Source organism: Podarcis cretensis, assembly GCF_951804945.1.
Source record: "Podarcis cretensis genome assembly, chromosome: 6".
NCBI classification, from domain to species: domain Eukaryota; kingdom Metazoa; phylum Chordata; class Lepidosauria; order Squamata; family Lacertidae; genus Podarcis; species Podarcis cretensis.
The window spans coordinates 82,940,114-82,958,740 of NC_137175.1; the positions used below are offsets into that span (position 1 = coordinate 82,940,114).

Here is an 18,627-nt window from a genome sequence, read left to right on the forward strand (position 1 = left end):
TTGAAAAGTTAAAAAGTCAGAGAAAAGAAGTACTATTTTATCAGCAACTTTTGTTAATCACAACCTGATGGATCTTTAGTTTTTTTCAAAACTGATTTTCAAAATCCTTTGTCTGCCACATTGTAAATCAAATTATATGTTGGTGGTTATATATTGGCTGCTATATGGTTTTTCTTAGAAGATCATTATTCTGTGCTGGAAAACATATTTCCTTCAAAAAGAAGAGAATGGTAGTTTTCCATTACCTGTCATCACGGCTCTCGTGGTACACGATGGGTAACATGCAAGAGCTGGCTTGAAAATATCTGTGGCGTCTTGTTTTCTGAAAGGAGTGAAATAGAGCATATAAATGTCAAGTGAAGAGCACCATGGGATAAAAGTGAGACATGGCAACTAAAACGGGTTAATTAGTAAAGCATTTTGTCCAAAAGTAAATTATCATTTTAAAACTTTTTTTGCTTCAGGATTGTTTTTAAGATTTCAAATCGGGGGAAAATATTCTTAAGTATTTTTCAAATGAGAGTCATGTGATTTTGTTGCCCTTTAAATATATATATATTGTGGGTGCTTTCTTCCCTTCTAAAGGAAACACGCTGTAAATATGTTTGTGAATGCCTTATTTCATTACATTCTTAACTGAGCAGAAGAGGCAAGCGACCTAGAAAGCCTCAATGTAACCTAAAGACAATTGTTAAAAGACAAGGGCAAATATTTACAAAGGCAGTTCATCCAATAATGTTTATGGACTATATTGCTCAGTGAGCAGTAGCAAAATGATAAAGATAAAATAGCATTAAATTTGAATCAGGTTTGCTCAAAAACGTACCTCTCCCCTTCTGACAAAAAAAAAAGCCTTCTTGAAAAAAGCACCATAACTTTCATTAATTTATAATTTAGAAACAGATATTTCATGGAGTAATTTTTAAAATGTTGAAAACAAGATTTTCATCTCATATCAAACAACCACATTCAAAAACACAAAAGATAATATATCTGGAAAGAAAAGTAGTTTACTTTTAATATTTTTTATTAATAGTTTTGACTACCCTGCCCCCTTAAAATTGTGACTGTTATAAGATACGATTAATGCAATCTATGGTAGGCTGATTATCCAAGTTACCTGCAAGAAGATATATCTTTCACAATCATATTGTACCATTATTGGCCTGTTTATGGTATATGTTTTATCTGATATTTTCCAAATGATTGTTTTCTATACAGAAATATAATAATCTATTTTATGGCTGCTTCACTCTTCATATATTGTACTTGGGTAATGGCACAACACAACGCCCTGCATGCAAAAGATTTGATTCATTCCCTGGCATTTATAGTTAAAACGGTCAAGTTAGCAAGGGATAAATCTGGGGGCTTGGAAGAGGCACTGCCTGTGTAGTCTCACCTGGTATAAGGCAGCTTGAGCTTTCTGTGATCTTAATATAAAATACTTGAGTTTTGCATCCACTGTGATGTGGCATACTAATTCTTTTCTTTCCCTGATAGCTGTTTTTCAGCAGTCTGAAGAGACACTTAATTTTTAAAGCAACAGATGCCTCATTCACAACTGTTGTGATACTCATGTATTTTGTGCTCAAAATACTGAGGGCAGCAGATGGGAAAATGGCCTTCGGAGCATTATTTTTCTGCATCTCTAAATCACTCTTTGAAACCCGACCAAAAGGACTTGTGCCCAGGTGATTCTAGGATGCTGCAAGTAGCTGTGATCTTTCATACCTTCTGTGGAAACTGCAAATTTCCATATATGGGTAAGTGCCCTAGTTAAGATATAGCACAGGGTGGCACATGGGTATGTTGGAACTGCCAGGAAAGGGGAAAGTAGTTTGTCACACAGTCCTGTCAAATGTGCAACAATGATTTGGGCTGACACATGCAACAACAGTGTACAATAATAAGTGAAAACTGCAGAAAATTATGTATCAGCTTTCGGAGAAAAATGTCTTGAAGATTCACTTCTGGGATTTTGGAAAGCAGAAAGGCCCACTGATAGAAATTTAAAGGTTTTCCCTAGTCTATTCCACTGGTATAGTGACACATACAGAACAAACTGATCTACATCTTAAATAGATTTACTACTAGCTGTCTTTTCCAGAATATCAAAAGGAACAGCAGGTGCTTCCTCTACAAAGGAAGCAAATTATATGTTTGCTTCTTGGTCTTTACTGGGATTCACACAACAATCTTTTGCTGCTCCTAGAATTCGCTACATGATTGAATTGGGTCGCTTCAGACATCAGAACCTTTATCAATCACTGGGCTAATTGCAATGATTATTGCAACACGGCAAAGGAACACAGTCTGAAATTGCTCACAACTTGTCTCCATACATTTCTAAGTTTGTACCAGCCTCTTTAGGCTGTATCCCCCAACACCCTTATGAGTCACTTATACTTTAAGAAAATCTGTCAGCCACATGCAACTCCTTTTTTGGCACTGACGTCAGATGCTCTGAGCAGCTCCAGGAAGAGGCAGAGAAACGTTCAGCTGGAAGGGACAGATGGGGCAAAGTTTGACACTGTGATCTCATCTGCACTGCTGGGACTCAGTACAACATAACTGTTCACCCAAATGCCTCATTCTGCCCCAGTGAAGCCAACAGGAAGACTTCCATAGATGAAGACAGGTTTTCACTCCACAAAGCAGAAGTTCCAGTATCTCTTTCAGATGAATTTTCTTTATAATAATAAATAATAATAATAAATTTTATTTATACCCTGCCCTCCCCAGCCAAGAACGGGCTCAGGGCTGCTAGCAAGCAATAATGAAAACAAGTTGATTAAAATATAATTTTTTAAAAAAACAAGATTAAAATTCAACTTTAAAACATTAGGATGCAGCCTCTTCACAGGAGGAGAAAGGAAAAAGAAAGAGGGGGAGGGAATCAAACTGATTCTAAGCCAAAGGCCAGGTGGAACAACTCTGTCTTACAGGCCCTGCGGAAAGAAATCAGATCCCACAGGGCCCTGGTCTCATGAGACAGAGTGTTCCACCAGGCCAGAGCCAGTGTTGAGAAGGCCCTGGCTCTGGTTGAGGCTAATCTAGCTTCCTTAGGGCCCGGGACCTCTAGGATGTTGCTATTTATGGACATTAAGGTCCTCCGTGGGGCATACCAGGAGAGGCAGTCCCTTAGGTACGAGGGTCCTAGGCCATGAATATTATATTAGGGTCCTGCTGATTATTTTAAACCAGAATGTGAAATCCAGTTTGCTGAACCATTTAGGTCCCCTAGGCAATCACCCCATTCCCAAAACACCTCCTGTATCTAACTCCTGCATGAGATTTCCTCCCTCTTATCAGACTACCAATACAAGAAAGGATCTTTCTCCCTCTTGGCTCTGTTGTTCTCCCTGTCAAATGAGCTAAGCTCCTGCTCACCTCACACCAACAGCACTAATATTGTACCCAACTCTACTCTTCAGCAGTTATTGAATGGTTCCGAATTCTCTGTGACTTTGCAATTCAATTGATAAATGTCAACTATCTGAAAAAAAGGAACTGGGAAATAGGGAGGGATGAGTCTGTCAATTTATCCCATTTGTTCATTTTCACAGGCTTAACTTCAGCTCTCTCTATTTCCCCATCATTTTTCTTTTTTCTTTTTTAAGACGTCATGAAAATATACCAGCATTTTAGTGGGAACTTCTCCTTATATATAAATCTTGTGTATGCAATGTTGCCTGGCATGCTCATTTTTTGAAAGCCATTTTTTGGGTAATATAATGAGTTACATGCAAGTTTCACTAATATAGACATCCTTACACACACTTCCTCCTAATATACACATTTCTTGAACATATGCTTCGGATGAAGAATTGCATCACAAAATTCATAAAAGTGTGATTTGCAAAAGATAACTGCGCTTAGGTTGCATGTTGTTTTGGAATAGTGTGAATTAGATAGGATTCCCATTAAAATCTAAACCAAACTGAATTTCTACCCCATCTCACAATGAAGTCTGTGTGTGTTCAGCCTTTTTACTATCGGTAGTATATAATTTTAATGAAATAAATAAATAAATCCCTACTGAGAAGGCACTGGGGCATTAAAGATACAACAAACAGCTCATCAGATTTTTAGCTACTGGGAATCTCTATTAACCTACCACTTTGAAAACTAAGTGGTTGTAAAGTAAACCTTTTATCCTTTGCAACAATTCAGTAAACATTCTGACTTGGAAAAGGAAAGAAAGGAAAGGGCAGGAGTTTGTGATAGTCCAGCAAATTAGGCACAGAGCTGGTAGCATATATTGCAAGCCATATCTTTTGCCCTAGAAGAACTATGGTGTCTGCTAAAAAAAAGGAAAAATGTATGGAGATAAAAATAAGTAAAAAAGGCATTTCATGATCTATAACTTTTGTGTAAAGGTGTGCTGAAAAGAGGCTGAGTAGAGGGAAAACAGGCCTGTTTTGACATTGACTCGGCAGGACAATCAGATCCCTTCTTGGCTACATTCATCAAAAGCATCAATAACAATTCACAGGCATGTACAAGGGCTATACAATGCTCACTGAAGACAGTGGAGACCACTGGCTTAAAATCATATCCATTACTTCTGGAAATTCAGGGTGAGGTTGGTGCCTGATGTTAATTTTAATTAAAAGAAAACAAAGCTAAACCTTTTCTGTCATATTCCCATCAGTATGGAATGAAGTCGCAACAATAAACAGATAATCTTATTTGAATTTTGAGCCTAATCTCCATGGCCAGGCAAAATCTAATGTGCCAGTTCACGATCATGATTTATGCTGGAGGAGATGATCAGTTATATCTTCAGGGCTTTCTCTGTATCCAGAGTGAACTGGATTGAACTCTTAATGTTTTAATGAAATGCAGTCCCTTGTTACCATAACTTCTTACTTCAGTTTATTCACAACATTATTTACAGATTCACATTACATCAAACAGGCTACTGAGAATATCTTAGCTCTGAGTCCTGGGAGACCTGCACCCTGCCTTGGAGGCCTTTTCCACCTGGCCTGAGAGGAGGGGGCTATTACTCACTTCAGCTACAAAAGTTGAAGCTGCCAAACAGACTCATGGGCTGGGGTGTTGTTTGGTTCCCCCCCCCTGCTTTTTGTATCTTTATTTTAGTTCTTGTGATTTATGTGGAAATGATTCAGTTTGGTTGTGTATTTTTATGCTATATTTGTTGTTTATGACTACTTTTCTTATGTTGCAGTTGTGTGCGTTTTCCTGCTGTAAGCCACTGTCATGGCTCTAAGGATTCTCAGGAGTAATGAAAACTTAAGTTATAGTGGTGATGATGATAACCTATGGGATGATGATGACCTATGGGACCGCCTCTCCTGGTATGTCCCACGGAGGACCTTATGGTCTTCAAACAAAAACATCCTGGAGGTCCTGGGCCACAGAGAGGTTAGGCTGGCCCCAACCAGGGCCAGGGCTTTTTCGGCTGTGGCTCTGATCTGGTGGAACGCTCTGTCACAAGAGACTAGGGCCCTGCGGGACTTGACATCTTTCCACATGGCCTGCAAGACAGAGCTGTTCCACCAGGCCTTTGGCCAAGGCACAACCTGACCCCCTCCTTTGGTACATAGCTGTCAACTTACAGATTTGAAAACAAGGGACCAGCAGCCTTGAAAACAAGGGACCAGCAGCCAAAATAAGGGATTTTAGCCAACCAGCTGAAATACGAAGTTAAAAGGGACCAGATAATTTTGGAGAGCAGCGCCGGTTTTTAGCCCTTCATTTCCAGAGGTTGCTGCTCAAGACACCAGCCGATGAAACACTGCAATTAAATAACTACAAGCAGCAACCACTTTTTGCACAAAATGAAGTCCAAGCTACGAAGATGCTGCTGCAGTTCTGTATCTTTTCTCTTGTGCTCCATCTGCAGCTCTCAATTCCATCAGGTGGGGCGGGGGGGGGGGGGAATAGCGCCCGAAGTAAACCCGCAGATCAGACCATCTATGCTAGTCTACCACTACAAATCTATGGGAGAAGCGCTTGTGGTCCTTCCCTTGTAACCCTTTGAACACCTGCCCGCACCTCTGCCTCCGCCTCCTCCTCTCTCTGAACTGCTTTCTCTATGGTTGCCCTCACTCTCCTCTCAAGGCTCCTCAGCAATTCATAGGCCATGCCAGGCTGCCCATCTCATCCGGGTCCTTCAGCGGCACAGCCACAGTACGGCCTAGCGGGAGCGGTGGCGACGGGCAGAGGGGAGGCCCCAGGCAGATATGCTCAGTTCGGCGGCTACTGAGAGGGGCGTGGAGGGTGCCCTCCCAGACGCGGGATAGCCGCTTGGGTGCCTAGAAAGGCGCACACGCCCTGCAGCCGAGAGCAGCTCCACTACTGCTCAGAGCAGATCCATTTTAATCAATGGACTGAAGTTACTTAAGTTTACTGGGTTTTATCCAAGCAAGTCATTTAATAAGTGCAATGACTTCTGCTTGTGCAACATAACTCCCCACTCTTCTCCCCCCATTTATTACCCGCCATCTACTCTGGGAGTTCCCTCAACCCTCTGGAGCAGATTTTGGGGGTGGCACAGGCAGAGGCGAGGGAGGGGAAGTTTCATTTTGTGAGCAAATGTATTTCCGCTTGAACAGTTAACCGTGTTGAATTCAGCCCATTGATTTAGACCCATGGGACTACTCTGAATATGACTAATGTTAGATATCGTCCATGTTCTTTCAGAAAAGAGCCACATGGTCTTGCCATAGACCTAACCCAATTCCCCCCAGTACATAGACATACTCCCTCCTGCTTGTCTACTCATATGTATGAACGCTCTAGTCTTAAAAAAATTAGAACAAGACAACCAGCTAATGACAAAGCACAAAGGAAAGGAAGAAAAAGTAAATCTACCATTGAATCTACAATTTAGATTTTTTTTTCTTGCAGAGAGAACATTGCTGCAGGTTATGTAATTGAAACATTATGCATCCTGACACATGTTTCTATGTTAGATGTGCTGCACGAAAAGGACTTTGGCAAAGGAGGGAAATTCTTGGAATTTATAACCTACATTCAAATAGGGGAAGTTTTTTATTTTTTTTAAATAGTGAGGATAGCATTTTCAAAGTAGCATTTTCCAACTACAGTTAAAAGCATAACTTTTAGAAGTGTGTTTAAATGCTATTGAGGAATGTAAACAAATGTTCTCTATTATACAGTAACGGATACCAATACCAATATTCTATACAATGTAAATATAAACACAATATTACAAAGGGAGACCATCCAGACTTTCTTTCAAGTAACTATCTCATTCCACACCATTGAACAGCATCCTTTTAACCTTACAGCTTTTCTCTTAAGCTTTTCTTCTCGAGACGTTAACACAAAATGTGGGCGTTTCACAGATATTCTGACTACATCCTTAATGTACAGAAATGCCCCTGCTTCCATTTTTAAGACATGCAATTCTTCTCCAAAAGGAATAACCAGATCTGTGGATATTAAGTTTTTATGCTAATCTTCCTCCAAGGAGCAAAGGGTCTCCCTCTCTCCTTTATCTACAACAACCCTGTGAGGTAGTATAGGCTGAGACAGATTACACTGAGAGGTAGTCCTAGGTCACGCATCATGCTTTCCAGCTGAGTTAGCCATTTGAATCCTGGTGTCTGTCAAACTTTCTACCCATACCAGGACATTGGAATAAACATACTTAAAATAATCTGGTGGCTTGAAGCGGGGGAGGGGGCACTACATCTAAATTTCAGAATCACAGACAAACACACAGCATTTCCTGTCTCTGAAATGGCACAATCAGGCCTAAGCCTGGGTGATAATGAGATGTTTCTTCTCTGACACCTGCTGTGCCATCCAGTAGAACATTTCGGGGAATTCGACTTCCCCATGAGGCTTTGGCGAATTTAAAAACATTTCAGCAATGTTTGCTATCAAACAGAAATATAATATGCCTGCGTTGTATGTGATGTACGCTACTGGTAATGTTGATTTTTATACTGAAATATTTGTGCATCACTGTGGCGCTACATTGGAAAGGTGGGTTAAAAAGCTTTATTAAGCAAGTAATGTCAGATAAAACAAGGAGAACTAAAATAGCATGCCAACCCCAACAAAACTAATAGCTTAGGAAAAGGGCACCGAAGTGCTCCCTTTGGGGAGGCAAAAAACTCCAAATAATTAGGGTTTCGGTCTGTTTCATCTTTGCTTCATCTGCATGTACAAAAGATGCAGATAAGATGCATATGCACAAAAGGTTTCAAAAAAAGAAGACTGCGCTTTAGCTCTCTATAAGCAAGGGTACTTTGGTTATTATTCACGCCTGCAGATGTTTCATGCATGTAGGATTCTTCTAATATCAACCAACCTCCATGCAGTAAAATACTTGCACCATCATGAACTGCAGATCCTGTGTGTCTGGTGTCAGAGATATTACTGAGAATCATGTTTCACTCGCTTGAGTGTGGAATAGGAAACAATTAAGTGCCATAGAATATACAGGGTGGTCCAAACGTCATGTATTATAAGGTACATTTCAATGTTTCAATGGCAGCGAGACCCCCAGGGTGCATGGGCACTTGGACCACCCTGCATTTGCTACCTCTCTGGTAATCCCACAAACACATGTTGTGTTTGATATTTTAACCTACAAGTCTGCTCCTTTCACAAGTACTGCATGGTTGTAAGTGCTAAACTAGTTCTCAGAAAGCTATTTTGCTATAGGGATCAAAAAGAAGTTTTAAAAAGCAAAAGTCGTTGATTGCATTTTCATGTCAGCAGAGCATGCAGCTCTTGACAAATCCTAAACATTCATGATTAGCGGGGCGGGACGGGGGGGGGGGCACACAAGGCAAGAGCTATAAACAGAGCAAAAACTTCGCTTTCAGTAAAAACAACAGGTAAAGGCACTTACCCTGGAGAACAGTTCTAACCAACCCGCAAAATGATCAGGTGAGCCTTCCTGAACAAAGTTGCATAGTTGGAGTGCCATCATCAAAAAGAGCTTAGATCATATGCCTACCCAGCAGTGGCGTAGCGTGGGTTATCAGCACCCGGGGCAAGGCAAGTAATTTGTGCCCCCTAACCCATGGATTTGCGCCCCCTAATCCGTGGATTTGCACCCCCTAACCCGTGGATTTCCCTAACCCCCAGATGTTGCGCCCAGTGCGGCCGGCCCCCCCTGCACCCCCCACGCTACGCCACTACTACCCAGCACCCACTGTACTTCAGACAGCTGAAGTACATAGCAAGTCTTCAGAAAATCTAAACTTGAATGGTAGAGAAATATATTTTCTCTGAAGTAAGTTCTATTGCTTGTTTAGTTGTGTTTTTGTTTTGATGGAGATAACCTTTATCAAAAGATTTTTTTTCCATGGAGTTAAAATGGAGAAGTGCTGTCTCATTTTCATTTTCAGTCCTACAGGAATGCAACAATTTTGAGGAGGCGTCATGGCAGCAAGTTAGGTTGGTGCAGTGTAAATGTGCTAGCAAGTGCCCTGGAAGGGCTCTGCCAATGCATTTGCACCACTCCAACCGGGCTGCCACATCCACTCCCCCCTCTCCATCTCAGTATGCTGCCAGTGACACATCTGGAGGGAAGTTGGATAAGTGGCAGCCCCACCTTGCCATCTGCTGTTGCTGGGGTCCCAAGATGGAAGAAGGCTGCTTTGGGTGTTGCTTTACCAGCATGAGAGGAACCACAGAAGCAAGAGTGGTAGGAAACATCAAACATGTCTTAAGAGGTCTAAGCAATGGTTCCTGGTTTGTATTTTAACTTAGAACCTTCAATGGGAATTAGAAAGTGCATGCCCAAAGGAATCTTAGGACTATTGCTGTAGAGAGATCTTTTTTACACAATGGTGGAACCTGTCAGCTCTAAATCTCTTTGCTGAATCTCTTCCTACTGTAAAAAAGAAAGGATTGACGAGCTACAGTTTGGCAAAGATCTGAGTATATCCCAAGGGTTTCTAATTTTTGCCCAACTAATTCCATAATAAACAGTAAGAGAGCCTTTTATCTGTATGTTTTGTGTGCAGTGAAGTCACATCAAAGGGCTGAGCAGCTTATTTTCATCTACTTGGAAGCTGCTCTCTATACTTTTTTGGCAATGCTGTATGCTGTTGCTAAAAATATGTCACTCTGCTTGTAAACTTCCATACATAAAAACAAAAATGACTTCAGGAAACTCAAGATTTGGAGGACTGACATACTTCTCCACCCCCTTCATCTGCCTTTGTAACCCCGCTCACCCAATGTAGTTTCCAGCATCCCTTTATGCAGCATATTAAGCAAATAGGCATGAGTTATGAAATGTTCCAAATCTCCTTGAGAACCTTTTAGGCTGCAATTCTGCTCTCTTTCCATAGAGGGCAGAAACTCTTGTCATATCAGTGGGGTGGGGGGATGTGCTGCGGAATCCAACAGTGGTCCAGCCCACACCTCAAGACGTGGTATGTTGCTTTTGGGGTCACCAGCTCCAGGCTATAGTTGCCAAGTGTTCTACTTTGCACCAGACAGTTCCGTATTTGAAGGAGTCAACCTGTTTGAAAGGCCTTCCAGTTTAAGAAGGGAGAACAGGGACCTTGAATTTGTGCCAAGCCACAATTAGCAAACTCAGCATGCGCACCCACCCACCTGGTCTCAGTCTTCCCCATAATGGACAGGGCATTCTATTTCTATTTCATTGTGGAATAGTGCTTAGAATGCTGGACCAGGACTTGGGAGACTGGAGTCAAATCCCCACTCAGCCATGACTTTGGACCACATACAATCTCTCAGCCCATTAGGATAAAATGGGTGGCATACCCTATACACCATCCTGAGCACCAAAATTTACATCTGTTTTATAAATGAGCCTATCCAAATCTGATGCTAAGCTGTGTCCTCTACTGCCCTCTTTTTTTTGGGGGGGGGGGGTTTCCCTCCTTTTTGGTGATGTTTAATTTGCCACCCTAACCCATCTGCTAGGAGAAGGAATAAATAGCATGTATAGAAAGGCCTGGGTTTCTTGCTAGGAGAGGTTTTAGGGAGAAGGGAATAGCTAGTCCCAAGCTTCCTTCCATCCTCCCTTGGCATTGACTGACAGCTATCTGTGTAAAACAGAAACAGAATAAAAAAAATTCCTTCCAGTAGCACCTTGTTGTTGTTGTTGTTTAGTCGTTTAGTCGTGTCCGACTCTTCGTGACCCCGTGGACCAGAGCACACCAGGCACTTCTGTCTTCCACTGCCTCCCGCAGTTTAGTCAACCTCATGCTGGTAGCTTCAAGAACGCTATCCAACCATCTTGTCCTCGGTCGTCCCCTTCTCCTTGTGCCCTCAATCTTTCCCAACATCAGGGTATTTTCCAGGGAGTCTTCTCTTCTCATGATGTGACCAAAGTATTGGAGCCTCAGCTTCACGATCTGTCCTTCCAGTGAGCACTCAGGGCTGATTTCCTTAAGAATGGAGAGGTTTGATCTTCTTGCAGTCCATGGGACTCTCAAGAGTCTCCTCCAGCACCATAATTAAAAAGCATCAATTCTTCGGCGATCAGCCTTCTTGATGGTCCAGCTCTCACTTCCGTACATCACTACTGGGAAAACCATAGCTTTAACTATACGGACCTTTGTTGGCAAGGTGATGTCTCTGCTTTTTAAGATGCTGTCTAGGTTTGAGACCAACTAAGTTTGTTATTGGTATGAGCTTTTGTGTGCATGCACACTTCCTCAGAACACATTTTGAAGAAGTGTGCATGCACACGAAAGCTCATACCAATAACAAACTTGGTTGGTCTCTAAGGTGCTACTGGAAGGATTTTTTTTATTTTGTTTCGACTATGGCAGACCAACATGGCTACTTACCTGTGTAAAAGAGAGAGAGGCAGCCATTTTGTTGATTGGAAAGTAAGAGGTAAGGTTTCTGAAGCATCTGCTCCCTCATGTCCACCCCAATTGCTTAGTCAACAACAACAAAAAATGCCTGGCGTGCTGCATTGTGTCCCCTGTCTGAGGGTAACCTGCCCTGAACTTAGTGCTTCTTCCTCTTGGCTCTCTAGCTTGCCTAAACCACATTTCCACCACCACCAGTGCAATAAACAAATAAGCAATAAGTTAAGGTACAGAACCCCAACAAAACACAATTATCAGACTGGACTGTTATAACAACTTCCAATGGCAAAACCAAAAACAAGGGACAATGTAACAGACTCAAATATAATACCTAACAACATTAATAGTACTTAATTATCAACATAGAAAAATCAAGTGATTTTTTTTTCTGTTAGCAATTTATGACAACAAATATTAATGTAGTTCTTGTTGACTTGCATTTCTCCACATTCATTATTATTATTTTTTAAAGAAGGAAACCACTTAGTGTTAAAATCTGCCTTGCCTTAGCTTTTTAAAAACTCTCAATTGGCAAATGTAATGTTTAACAGGCTTCTTAAAATGTACAGGTCATAATTGTTACCAGGTTCTGTAAATTAATTAAAATGCAGTCACGAATATGGAGCTTTCGTGGCTATCTGCTCATTAGAGCTCAGCTTGCTAATGGCGTATAAAATCCCAGTAAAATGTAATCATGATTCTTTCCCAATGTGCTACTGGGTGAAGAATAAAGTAGCAGGAAGGAGACAAAATGTAAAAAAAAAAAAAAAAGTAAATACAAAGCTAAAACAAGGCAACAGGGTTGGGTTTTTAAAACTCAGTTTCCTGCCACTGCATGCGTGAGGCACAGATCTGAGTGTTACAGCAGCAACTGTGGTTTTTTTTCTCATTTTGGAATGCTGTAATCAGCCCAGCTGAAGCACAGCGTCAGAATCACCCAGTGCACCAACAGGGACTTTATTGCACTTGGAATGTATTGACAAAGGGCTCATTATTTGTCACACTGAAAAGAGTGGCTGCTTCAGAAAAAAACACAAATTGCTACTATACAAAGTTGTCAGAAGGAGCATGCAAAAATATATATAAATAAAACAGCTGGGTAAGATAATAATTCAAGCAACTTTGTACATGCAGACAGCTGATTTGGAAGTGATGAAAACGCACAGATGGGGAAGTCAGGATGGTACAGCTTTGCTTGTACAGAGAAAGAGAGAGAGAGAAACAGATGCTATATATACAAATTTACTCAGAACTAAATCACATGGAGTTTGGTTAGACTTATTCCCGAGTAGCTGTACACAGCACCACAGCCATCGTTGGGGGAGAAAATCAGGCAACAAACCGTATAGATTCATGATGTGAAACTCTTATGATGATGAGTGTTCTGAAGACTTAGCACAGTGGGAAATGTGTCAAATTAAGATGCAGAAAATAATGAGAGCCTTGCTTGGTGAAATTCAGCTTGGATTTGTGCATCCAATAAAGAGGTTAACTTGAGTGATGCTCTCTAGATGTTCACAGACTACAACCCCCAACATCCTTGACTACTGGCCATGTTGGCTGAAGCTGAAGGGAATTGTAGTCCAATGACAACTGGAGAAAGTCCTCTTTGCTGTTGCTATCACCACTAGGTAGGCTCGACGTTGAGCTCTAACCCGTGTTTCAGTCTGACTCAGAATGAGTTTTCCGCTACGAGCACTCTAGCAGTTTCAGCAATTGTTTCATCGCCCTCAGCTCTGGGAGAAACCACGGGGCCATCCAGGTTCCATGCAATTGGAGAGGGTGCTTCGGAGCCGTACTGTCGATAGTCCTGGTTAACTCCGCATTCTAGCGGGTCACCAAGGAATCGGCTGAGAGGCCATCAACATGTGGTAAAACACCCCCTACCACTCTCTGGAAACCATTTGGATCCATTAAGTGGACCATCCAAATCAGTCCCATAACCCCATGGAGGGGAAGGGTCATGGGAATGTCTAGTTGCACCAGGAAGTGATCCGACCATGGCACTTCTTTTGTTTCACTTTTACTTAATGTCAGATCACCCACATCCATAGAGGTGAACACCAGGCCTATGGCATGGGTTGGGCCAAACTTATTCATGGACAGCCCCATGAAGGCCATGCTTTCCACAAAGTCCCGAGCAGCCCCTTGTGAGGTCGTGTTGGCGCAAATGTTAAAATCCCCTAGGACAACCCAACTAGGTGTCTCCAGGAGAACATCCGCCAAGACCTGAACCAGCTTAGGCAGGGAATCTTTGGTGCAGCGGGGAGGTTGGTACACCAATAAGAATCCTGTACTGCCCCTTTTGCCCAACTCCCAGAACATGCACTCAGAAAACTGGGTCCCCCCATTGTAATTTCCAATACCCCCCTTGGATCCCTTTTTAAACAATCGTTACATTAAACCATTTTCCAATCCCCGATATGGAAGCTGATCTTAGGGACAAATGTTTTTGTTCCAGACAGGGTAGGAGGGAGGAAGAAATTGAGGATACACTTTTGAGATCTCTAACAAGGCCTCCAGTTAAGCAGAAAGGGGAGGCATGCCTGAAGTAGTAGGACCATAATAGCACTGCAAATTCTTTACAAGTCACATCCAAAGGATTTAATTGGGACTCGTAATGATTTGGGAAGTGAGGAATGACTCATTGGTTTGCCTTTATGGACCCCCCAATTCTAGATTCTGGTGCCCTCTCACCAAGCTGTATCAGATGTCATCTGAGTCTGCTGTACATACCAGAAATGTAAAATATTACTCTCAAAACTCACACAATATTTTTAAATTCCGTTTTACTATTCTGGGATCTTTGGCTGTACTATGTCTTTCTGACTCAAGGCCCATATCCCAAGGCCACTTCTCTTTTGTGCTCCTAATTGGCTGTTATTGTGAGAATTCAGGAACAGACAGTTAATTCACAAAGTAGATCCTGAATACAGTTTGTGACAGCTGTACACTTGAATCATCCCCTGTGTGAGCAAAAAGGCAAATTTCCCAGACGTGCATCAAACTCTGTTCAGCCTACATGCAAGTCCGAGATGAATGTTAAAACTGGAGCTTCTAAGACGTAGAGAAAAAGAATGTAATATCGAGGACACGTAAGTATAGAATCACTTCTAAAAATTTAGTGGCCATTCGGAACGGAATCCCAATATTTGTCCAGAGGCAGATGCCACTGTAACAGGGCTGGGAGCAGGGGAAGCTCATTTCATTCATTCAAACACCAATGCTATTATTGTCCTTCCAATGACCTGAACTGCTCCGAAAGCTCCCATTGACTAAAGAAAAGTTGTTCATGCTCAGCTCCTTTAGAATGGAATCTTTGAGGATGGAAAGGCCATAGCTCAGTGGCAAAGCATCTGCCTTGCATGAAGGTTCCTGATTCAATCCCAGCATCTCCACCAAAGAGCAGATAATAAAGCAACAGGCAGTGGAGGCATGACTTATTATTATTAATATTTATGGAATTTACATACTGCCCTATACCTAGAGGTCTCAGGGCAGTTAGTTCATGCCAGAAAAACAACAAGTGACCCAAGGCTCTGTGTAATAATCAGAAATGCGAACCTCATAAGTGTAAGACTGCACTTAAAAAAATAAATAAATGGAGGTTTCTCGGTCAATAAGCAAACCTAAGGCACAAGGTTAACTTTGTGACTAATCCCACAATCCAAAACATTTGCTCTGATTGACAGGTTTGCCTGAAATACCGTTCAATGTCAGTCCAACATCATGGTTTCTCCTTTTGTTTTCCTCTTCTGCAGGATCAAATCCTGCCCGCCATTCAAACTACTCACTATACTGTGAAATAACATTTTTGCTGTGTGAATTATGGTAACCAGAGCAAAATAAATAGATATAATTACCTGTGTTTGGCCCCATCTGCACTTTTAAAGCAAAATTATACCACTTTAAACACTCACGGCTTCCCCCAAAGAATCCTGGGAAATGTAGTTTGTTAATGCTGCTGAGAATTGGAAGCTGCGAGCTTCCATTGTCGGAGGCTGTGAGGTAACTCTGTGAGGGGAATAGAGGTCACCTAACAACTCTCAGGAACCTTATCAAGCTACATTTCCCAGGATTCCTTGGGGGAAGCCATGACTGTGTAAAGTGTTATGAGGCAGCTTTAAATGTATACTGCAGATAGGACCTTTGTTAGGCATATTACATTTTATCTCTTCAGAGTGGTTATTATTTCTTGACTTAAGCTTTATGTTCATCTACATAAAGGTTTTTTTAAAAAGTCATTATCCTCAATGTTGGGGCAGCAAGAGTTTGTACACACACACAACAGAATGATACACAATGGAGTAGTCACTAAGTATTACTGCAAATTTTCTCATTGTCCTGCATTTGGAAAATAAATGAGAAAGCTTAAGTTACAAGAATGTGTGTTGGATTTTTGTTTGATTTATTAAATGCCTACCTCACCCTTCTTCCACAGAGGTCCACAGCTGTGTTCTGTCCAGCAGTGATCAAGTCTAGATCCACTTCAATAATGTCATAGCAGAATCTGCCTTCACAAACTACGCCCTGAGGTCCATTTAAAATGAGGCCAGGCTAAACCAGTCTTGTATCAACAGTGTTTGCAACAAACAAGGAGGTGTTTTCTTCTGGAAAAACATCCTTCCCCCCCCCCTCAACCTGCACCATTTTCCTCGAGGGTTTGCCCAGGTACCGTCCTCCTAATAAACAGAATGAAGGGTCCTGTCTGATGTATTGTAGTTCAGAATGCCATAAGAAAGCAATTAATCGTTCACTACATTTTTAAAGCATCAAGGAGTAACGCTGTTTGACCCTTCCCCCCTCAGACACCAAAATTGTCTTCCTCCGGCAGCCATTGAGCTTCCTCAGCCACAGATTCCATACATGCGATTATGTGAAGAAACACTAATCTGGCCTACCTGAGGTAAAATAAACACCTCCCAGAATAGTGCCTCATGTTTGAAAATCTCCTGGCAAAAAGTGGAGGTTTCTAATACAACTCTTTCCATGTCTACTCAGAAAGCAAGTTAGATTTGAGTTCGGTGGGGCTTACTCCCAAGTAAATCAGTATAAAACTACAGCCTTATTGAGTCCTCAGTAGATTTCTATAGGTGGACAGCATCAGTGGAGACACAGTCCTCCTCCTGCTGAAATTGCCTAGCAATATTTTTTTTAAAAAAATTCTCCTCAGAATCTCAAAAGCCACACATTTTCCTGATCCTCATAATCTTATACTTCCTCAAATTTACAAAGGTATTTCTGTCCATTGCCTGTTTTCTGGCCAATCAGCTCTCTGCACCAATCAAAAAGTATAACTATGTGAAAGAGATTCTTCTCAGGTGCCTTTAAGCTGGGGAGAAAACATGCACAGCCACTATATGGGAAGAGTCAGACCCGCTTCAGTAACATTCCCATGTGTAAGCACTTAGCCCATCACACACAGATTCTGAGCATGCTCAGAGCTATTTCCTGAAGGTCAGAGAAGCAAAAAGGAAGCGTTTCCTACTTTGATTAGCTGCTTTTTTATGTCTAGTATTTGTTTTGTGGCTTTCCAAGCAAGCAACAGAGAGCCTCTTTCTATAATTAATACCTATTTTTACTTAATCATCTTGCATTTATTTATTTTTTGAATTGGGGACTTGAGAGGTGGGAGAAATGGTGGGTGGCTGTTGTAGCAGCAAACTCTGCAGTAACCATTTCCCAACATTCGTTCATTAAAAACTGCAGCAGCAGCTGGGTGAGGCAGGACAGATGAGGATGGAAACCCAGCCAGATGGGCGGGGTATAAATAATAAATTATTATTATTATTATTATTATTATTATTATTATTATTATTATTATTACCTGCTTCCAGCAAGCGCCTACCCTAGCAGCAGATGTATCTTGAATGCCTAGGAATGTGGGAAACTGTCACTGTTATTTCTACACTGCCCTTTTGTGAGTTTGTCGGCAAATTTCTAAAATGCAAAAATTGGGCTTTGTGCTTCCTGGAATGAATGGTTAAATTGATTTTGTGGGGAATGAAAACCGCATGCAACTGGAAGCAAGTTTCCCTCACATTTTGAAAGTTATTTTGTGTTTAGGCCTTTAGGGCAGTGGATGTTTAGCTGTACACAATACATGGCTTCCAAAACGTATGTCCTGTGGTGTGGCTTAATTTCTAAATAATATGTATGGCATCAACATTGCCTGAAAATCATACCAGGACCCTCTTATGTGGAAGCTCTTTCCCTGTACATAAATGTGCAGAGAATAACCGATGGGTTGGTTTTATTAGAGAGGAAAAGGGAAAGTCTCTCTGCACAGGAATGGTGCACGCTACTAAGTAAGCGCTGTCCAAATCCTATTATGATGAATATATCAAGATTAAAAATTGCAGTTCTACCAAGTCAAACTGTTACCATCCTCCACTGGCTGGCATGCTGCATTGAATCTGATAGGTCAGAATTTGTGTGAGTCTTGCCACAAGTTGTACATGAATCCAATTTACATCAGATTATGATGCAAGCACAGTACAATAGGTTGTGATGTTGTGGTAAAGTAGCAGTCTGGACACTTTGTCCAAAACTCATTTATTTTTTATTTCCCCCCACTCCCAGTTACAAGGGGTTACAGAATCAAACAATAATCTGTTAAGCCTTTCCCAAGGATTGTTAGAATTTTTCAGCAAAAGAGGAAGAATGTTTTGTTTTCGTTTTCCTTCCAGTGGATAGTATTTCACTTTGCTTTTATTAATGTACTCTGTCAAAAATTATGAAGGGGACCAGATTTTTAAAAGTATCCTCACAGTATGATGTACATTTCAAATCTAATAGAAAAATTCAGGTA

The 18,627-nt window shown here is 41.4% G+C and overlaps 1 long non-coding RNA gene across 1 annotated transcript in view; it reads right to left on the reverse strand.

Annotated features, from left to right (window-relative positions):
• Positions 1-307: 307 nt before the first annotated feature.
• LOC307219031 overlaps positions 308-18,627 on the reverse strand; it is a 59,613-nt gene continuing 41,293 nt past the window's right edge. The window contains exon 3 of the long non-coding RNA XR_013840276.1: positions 308-322. This is a non-coding gene — a long non-coding RNA (uncharacterized lncRNA). The remainder of the gene's footprint in view (positions 323-18,627) is intronic.